This window comes from Folsomia candida, unplaced genomic scaffold, assembly GCF_002217175.1.
Source record: "Folsomia candida strain VU population unplaced genomic scaffold, ASM221717v1 Fcan01_Sc031, whole genome shotgun sequence".
Lineage (NCBI taxonomy): Eukaryota > Metazoa > Arthropoda > Collembola > Entomobryomorpha > Isotomidae > Folsomia > Folsomia candida.
The window spans coordinates 1,390,780-1,397,922 of NW_019091223.1; the positions used below are offsets into that span (position 1 = coordinate 1,390,780).

At 33.3% G+C, this 7,143-nt stretch overlaps 1 long non-coding RNA gene across 3 annotated transcripts; it reads left to right on the plus strand.

The window, feature by feature from the left end:
- The first annotated feature begins 174 nt into the window (after positions 1-174).
- Positions 175-5,511, plus strand: LOC118439128. 3 transcript variants are annotated; one of them, XR_004837249.1, is made up of 4 exons: positions 175-359; positions 1,687-1,853; positions 4,945-5,033; positions 5,116-5,511. It is a non-coding gene; the product is annotated as an uncharacterized LOC118439128 (long non-coding RNA). The 3 variants fall into 3 exon arrangements; XR_004837248.1 differs by lacking the exons at positions 175-359; positions 1,687-1,853 and adding exons at positions 2,119-3,435; positions 3,532-4,819; XR_004837247.1 differs by lacking the exons at positions 175-359; positions 1,687-1,853 and adding an exon at positions 2,119-4,819.
- The last annotated feature ends 1,632 nt before the right edge of the window (positions 5,512-7,143 follow it).

The window sequence follows — 7,143 nt, forward strand, 5'->3', positions numbered from 1 at the left end:
TTCCGTATGCGCGTTTGCGACGGTTTATTTTTAAGAGTGTGACATTAAGTGGATAGCTAAAGATTACGTATCGTTCCTTCTCTCGCGTTGAAACAAAGGAAGTCAAAGTCGAAACAAAGTTTCTTTTTTGGTCCAGCCCAGCCCCCGCAGTCCAGTTTCATCTTGTAAGTGACTCACAAGTACAAATAATGTGATCTCATGTTAATCTGTACGTTACTTAGGATTATCTACTTCAGAGGAGAGAAGTTAACTTTTTCCAAGTCTAAATTTGTATGCACTTTTTTAAATTTATTTTCTAAACTATGTTCAAACTGTGTGGTTTATTAAATTGTCGAAAAAATTCGCCAGAGATAAAAATGGTAAGCAATTAAATTGTTTATTTAAGCGTGTCGTTAGTTTACTAAGGCTGAATATGTATCTTGGTAAACTGAAAATAAATAAGTTACTCTCATTTCAGTATTAAATTATCTATTAAGAAATTGTAAGCCCACGTGAAAAAATAGTTTAGCAAATTTTTTAATACAATTATTTTAAGGAAATATTGAGGGTATTCATTATTTCTTCGTATTCTTAGTATTCTTCGTATCGTAAAATAACTTACGACGCTTACGAGATTTTGTAAGCGTCGTAAGATTTTCTCATCGAAAATCACGTTACTACGCTTACGATTTTTACTAAACCTGACCCCTTGTTTTTTCTTCGTAAAATATTTTACGATACTACGGATACGAAGAAATAATGAATACCCTCATTATATTTTTGAAACTTTTCGAAAAGTCTCAAGAAGGTGTCAAGAAGAAGGTCTCACTTTACACCTACACTTTACACACACTTTCTCTGACTTTCAGAAAAATAAGAAAAATTTTTAATTTCTTAAGAATAAATAATTGTGGTCAAAAACTGGTAAAGAATTGTTTAACGCGGTCTTCACACGTATTAATAAACTGGTTTCTAGACTCTATAATATGAAATTTGTAATCAATGCTAAATAGCGAGGTATCGGTGCATTAGGCCTCACATTGTGTATACACAATGTGAGGCCAACTTTGCAAAATAAAATATTCGTTGATTATTGAAGACTTGACATTAAATTATAAACAGATTTTTATAAAAAAAAAATTATTGGTAAAATTATGGTAGAAAATTATTTACATTTTCTAAATCCAAGGTTTGTAAAGTCTACAAAATATTATGTTAAGGGGTATGCATCTCAAACTCGCACCTCTGTTTCATAAACGCTTGGAAATTTTTATATAAAAAACTCAGCAAACAAAAATTACATTTCCACGGGTATTGTTCACGGATCAAAATATTGAAAAAGTTATGGTAACAAATTTCTCTGAAGTTTTAATCTTATGCATGTTTTTGCATTTCCTTGGCAAGAAAATATTGAAAATGAAATATTGAAATATTGAAAAAACTTTCATATTCTAATTTCATTGGTGACAATTTTCACCAATAATATCAGATTATGATGAGAGAAAATCTTGTCATAAAAATTAATAAATTTCTGTCGTATCATCTACACAATTTCTTTGTTTTAATGTATGTACTTATCCTGACGATGAGACAAGATGACCCGATTAATAAATGCTTACGTATATACATAAATATATTATTTCACTCAATTGTTTACACGATAAAAATGAATCCGCACCGTGTTCATTTTCTTTATATATTTAACAGGATTTGTACAATGGAAAATTAGGCATCTTAAAGCATGAAAAATCGGATGAGGTGAAATCTATAATGTTTCGCTGAGGACCAGAGCCTACATATTTTTTACCTCGGAAATGACTCTTCACAAATTTCGGCCCTTCATCACATCCGAGAATGAAGTCGTATTTAAATATGTAAGTATTTTATATATTTTTATTAAATTAATATAGTTCTATTTAGAACAATTAATTCCTCTGATTTTAGTGTCCTTCCATATCTATGCATGTGCATATGCATATAAATAAATGTACATAGCAATAATTTAAATACTCACAATGCGATTTTGTGAAGTGCACCCCTCCGATTTGGTTGAAATATTAAAATTGTGTGGTCCAAGTCAATACAACTAAGGCTTGGAGCACATCATTTCAAAATTTAAACCAAATCGAAGGGGTTCACTTCACACCATCGCATTGTCAGCCAAATAATATGGGCCTCGCATTCAATCACTTTTGAGTTGAGGCTTTTAATAGATTTGGTTCGATGAGGCTGTCGATAAGATACATACTGGATTTTGATGTTTTTTTAAATTAAATTTTGTCATTTTAAGGTGCAACGGGGTTCATTAGTTATTTTTGTTGTTTCTTAAAACCACATGTTGACGTAAATCGCAGAGTCAGAAATGCATAAAAATTCGCAACTTTGCACAAAATGCAGGCACTACTTTTGAGTTCATCTATGTAGAATGATAACCAAAACGAATTTTTTGCCATGATTGAAATTAACGAGTAAAAGTTATTACACATGTTTTGTAAAAAACTTGATAATTTATAATAATAAATTAATAATTAGTGTTGATTTAATTCATCCCAGTTTTTCTTAAATATTTGAAAACTTGTAACTCAAATGTGGTGAGAAATTATCTTCTGTTGAATGTTAGAATTATTATGAGTAGGACTTATCTTCATTCTTCGTGTGGTAAAATACCAAAGAAAAATATTAACTTGTTTGAAAATCATGCTTAAATATTATGTGAGCCCAAAAATCATCTCTACGAATTAAATCAACACCCGTTAAATCAATTTCAGTACACAATTTACGACAAAATTTAAGCATTTCTTGGCTTAAAACTTCTCACACGTAAAAGTTTGGTGAGAACAACCATAAAATTTTACGAGAGGAGAAAAATCTAGATCTTTTGCTGTATTGTATTTCGTCCCATATCCACGTACATATTTATATTTTAAGGCATGGTGCTTAGATTATCTGAAGGAAAAGATCGTATACCTTATGTCCGCTTAATTATACGTGAAGACATTATTTGTGAAACGTTTTAGTTTATATTCGTCTTGCAAGCTGGGATTTTTTCATGAGGGAAAAGTGGGTCCCAATCTATGTGCATATTTATGTTGTAGCGATTCAGAAAAAAATGTTTCATTGCTTTGGTCAACGTCATGAGCAATTAAGTTGTAAAACGGAATATGTATGTGTGAGCATACACTCTTGGCAACTTGGTAACAAAACCCGGAATTTCGTTAACACCAACCGTCGGTGTCAACTTCAATTCCATTAAATGGTGTCAAGATATTATGTAAAAATGACACTGAGGAAGAAAAATGCTTTGACACCCTACCGGTATCATACCTTTTCCTTCCTCCTCCACGAAAAAGTCAACAAAATGCACAAATTAATTGGTGTGTTCAATTAATTTCAAGAGAAAAAATGGTTTTTTAATAAGTTTAAGGATTACTAAGTACTTCCAATTTTTTGACTCAGGTACGTTGATATATGCAACACATATTAATTTGCCCTCATTTAATTTCAATTATTTTACTGTGTGTATTTTTATTTTTGAAAACTTATTGTTTCCAGTACAGCTAAAATTCGACGCTGGACCCAACGAGGAAGCCAAAATTGACGAATATGGATTTGTCGACCCTGCAATCTATTTAATTATTACTAAATTTCTTGTTGCAAAGTTAATTGAACTTAAAGATTTACTCATATTCTAGATCATCACCGTGTTAAATACATATAAGCTTTTTCTGTAAAAGTGCATAAGGTATGAAAAAAATTATTTAATTTGTGCGAGTGTAATAATTTGTTACTTGTGAATATGTATGTTTGAACTACTCGTTTAATTTATTAAATGCTTAATATTATTGAATATAAAATAAAACACTTGTTACTAAAATTGTAGTTCAGTTGTTACAATCCGGGGACAATTTGTCACCAGGTGGTGATATTCATATATTAAAATGAACATATATTGTTACCTAGCAGTGTCGAATCAACATAACTGAGCACAACCTCTTTTCCATTCGCTGTGTTGGCATTGTTACAACGGTATGTTGGGTTGACACCGCAGCGGTGTGGAACATAATTGACACCACGCCGTGTCAATTTGACACCAAACCGGTAGAGTCATATATAGACACCGGCATGGTGTCAATTCGGTGTCGATTTTTCTGTGAGTGTATATGCACTAGCATATGCACATATTTAGATATCATATGCACATGTTTGTAGAGATGAAATGGGAGAGATAAGCTAAATTTTGTAAAGTGCTGAGCCAAAGATTGGATCATATTTCAGTTATGATTACGGATATGGATAGCTAATTATGTGCAAAAATGTGAGGTTGCAAGCCTTATGTACATACGCATATATGTACCAAATGTGTCTTTACGATGACTCTTACTAATTTAAAAACGAATCAACTATGTACAGATTTTTACCAGGCAGAGTATGATCTTAAAATGACAAATTTTTCTACTTTATTCTAAAATATTTTGGCAAATTCTGACCATCGCACAAACTGCCTCAAGAAACGTTGGTTATATGGACATCGACTATTTAATTTTAGAATTTCAACCAAATCGGAGGGTCACACTTCACACCGTCGTATTGTTAGTGTAAAATTCAGACTGCGTTTACTTACTTTTCAGGAGGACATTATTTTTAAGAGGGTGGAATTGAGTGTACATACACAATATGTATGTATGTACGTAATAAGTAGTCTAATTACAGTAGTTTTTTTACAATTGGATACCCTATTGAATACTTTTACATTGGATCGTCATTTCCAACAAATTCCTGCACACATATTTTCTCTTTACAAATATACGACATAAATTTCTGGTGACGACATAAATTTCTGGTGAGAATTTTTTTCCAGCATTTTATTTAATTTTTCACTTTAAAGAAAGTTTAGTTTCTGTCGTATTTCGATAACTTTGTTATAAAATGCGTAGTGCTAACTAAAAAATAACTTTCATTTAACAGGAGCAGCCATGAAGAGGTGTCGCTTTTCCAATCCAAAATTCCAGAAATACCTGCCCAAGGTTTACCAAAATGCACAGATTTCTCGTCGGGTAATAAGAGGCATTGTGTCATTTCTAATTTATTTATTTTTCCATAATATTTACTGACAAATTTTCTGTTACATTAACTCAGGAATTGGAACCAGGAATGCAATACCACATGAAGTAATCTGCCATCAAGCACCATCATCATGCACAATTTCGGAAGACGCCAAGCAGAGGAAGTGGGGGACATAAATACTTCATTGCTTCTTGGAATTAAGGTTATCGAAGTGAATTACTTGATTTTTAGTTTAAGTATAATTAATTTCGAAAAAGTACTTATCGTTAGATATGAGTTCGTTAATTATTATATTTAAGTTTAGTTTAATTAATATTATTTCGCTAGTTTAAAAAATTGGGTGTGTTTGAAATAAGCACAAATAGCAAGGTCTGTCTTTGGCAAAACAAAATGTGAAAAGCTAAAGTTCAATGTACAATCGTTCCAAACTGCTCAGCTACCACAAAGTATAGTAAAGGGTGTTAATAAAGTCCGATCCCATTAATTTTTTGGAGCGCGGTTGTTACAAATTCAGCTGGAACTTTTGAACCAGTGAAGTTATTTATTTCAAATTTTTACCATGGGAGGAACAACTAAACGTGTAAGTCATGAGCATCTTAGAGTTGAGATACAAACATTGCATCAGCAGGGGCTTAAACCTACAGAAATTGTGCAAAAATTGGGCTGCAGCCGCAGAACTGTTTGGAAATGGAAGAATAAAAATTTTGTCCACGACAAAAAGCGACCCGGGCGACCCAGAAAGGTGTCACCTACCACAAAAAGAATGATTAAAAACAGACTTTACAAGAAAACCGGTAGTTCATTACGTAATTGTGCAAGGGAGTTAAATGACTCAAAACGCTATAAAGAGAAGAAGAAGCAAATTAACTATGTGACCGTGCAAAAATTTGTGAAATCTACGAGGTGGGGTCACACAGCTTACAAACTAACCAAAAAACCTCTCATGTCACAAAAAAATATCGATGACCGTCTGAAATTTGGAGAACTCCTTCAGAAAAGTGCCCATTTGAGTGAAAAAAGACTTGGTGAAGAATTGCGCAGTCACATCCTTTGGACTGACGAATCTATTATTGAGCTATATCCAAAATTGAACCAACAAAATGTTCGTTACAGGACAGAAAACAAATCGGATGTACCATCAAGAGCAGTCCCAAAATTCGGGCTTAAAATTATGGTAGCGGGTGGATTTTGTGCACGTGGCGTGACTCCTCTACATATCATACCAAAAGGCCACACAGTCAATGCAAAGTATTATATGGAAAACATATTACCTATCTATTTCGATAGCATGGGGAACAAGGAAATATTTCCGAATGAAAGAAAAATAGTTTTCATGCAGGATGGTGCTATAGCCCATACAGCAAAAGCGAGTTTGAGTCTCATCAAGACGCAAGTTTCAACGGTCTGGAGCAAGGGGGTGTGGCCCGGAAACAGCCAAGATTTGAATCCCCTGGAGAACCTGTGGTCCATACTTAAGGTAAATATATACAAAGAGCCACAACCCCGGACGAGGGAAGAGCTAGTAAAAAAAGTTCAAGATGTATGGAATTCGATTCCCACAGACACATTGGAAAAATTAGCACAGAGCCTTAAACAAAGAGTTGAGGGCATGATTAAAGTAAATGGTAACAAGACCAAATACTAAGGTAAATATGTCGAACATTTTTTGTAAGTATCACGGGTAGTTTTTTTTATAAAGGGTGTTAATAAAGTCCGATCCCATGCATTTTTTGGAGCGTGGTTGTTACAAATTCAGCTGGAACTTTTGAACCAGTGAAGTTATTTATTTCAAATTTTTACCATGGGAGGAACAACTAAACGTGTAAGTCATGAGCATCTTAGAGTTGAGATACAAACATTGCATCAGCAGGGGCTTAAACCTACAGAAATTGTGCAAAAATTGGGCTGCAGCCGCAGAACTGTTTGGAAATGGAAGAATAAAAATTTTGTCCACGACAAAAAGCGACCAGGGCGACCCAGAAAGGTGTCACCTACCACAAAAAGAATGATTAAAAACAGACTTTGCAAGAAAACCGGTAGTTCATTACGTAATTGAGCAAGGGAGTTAAATGACTCAAAACGCTATAAAGAGAAGAAGAA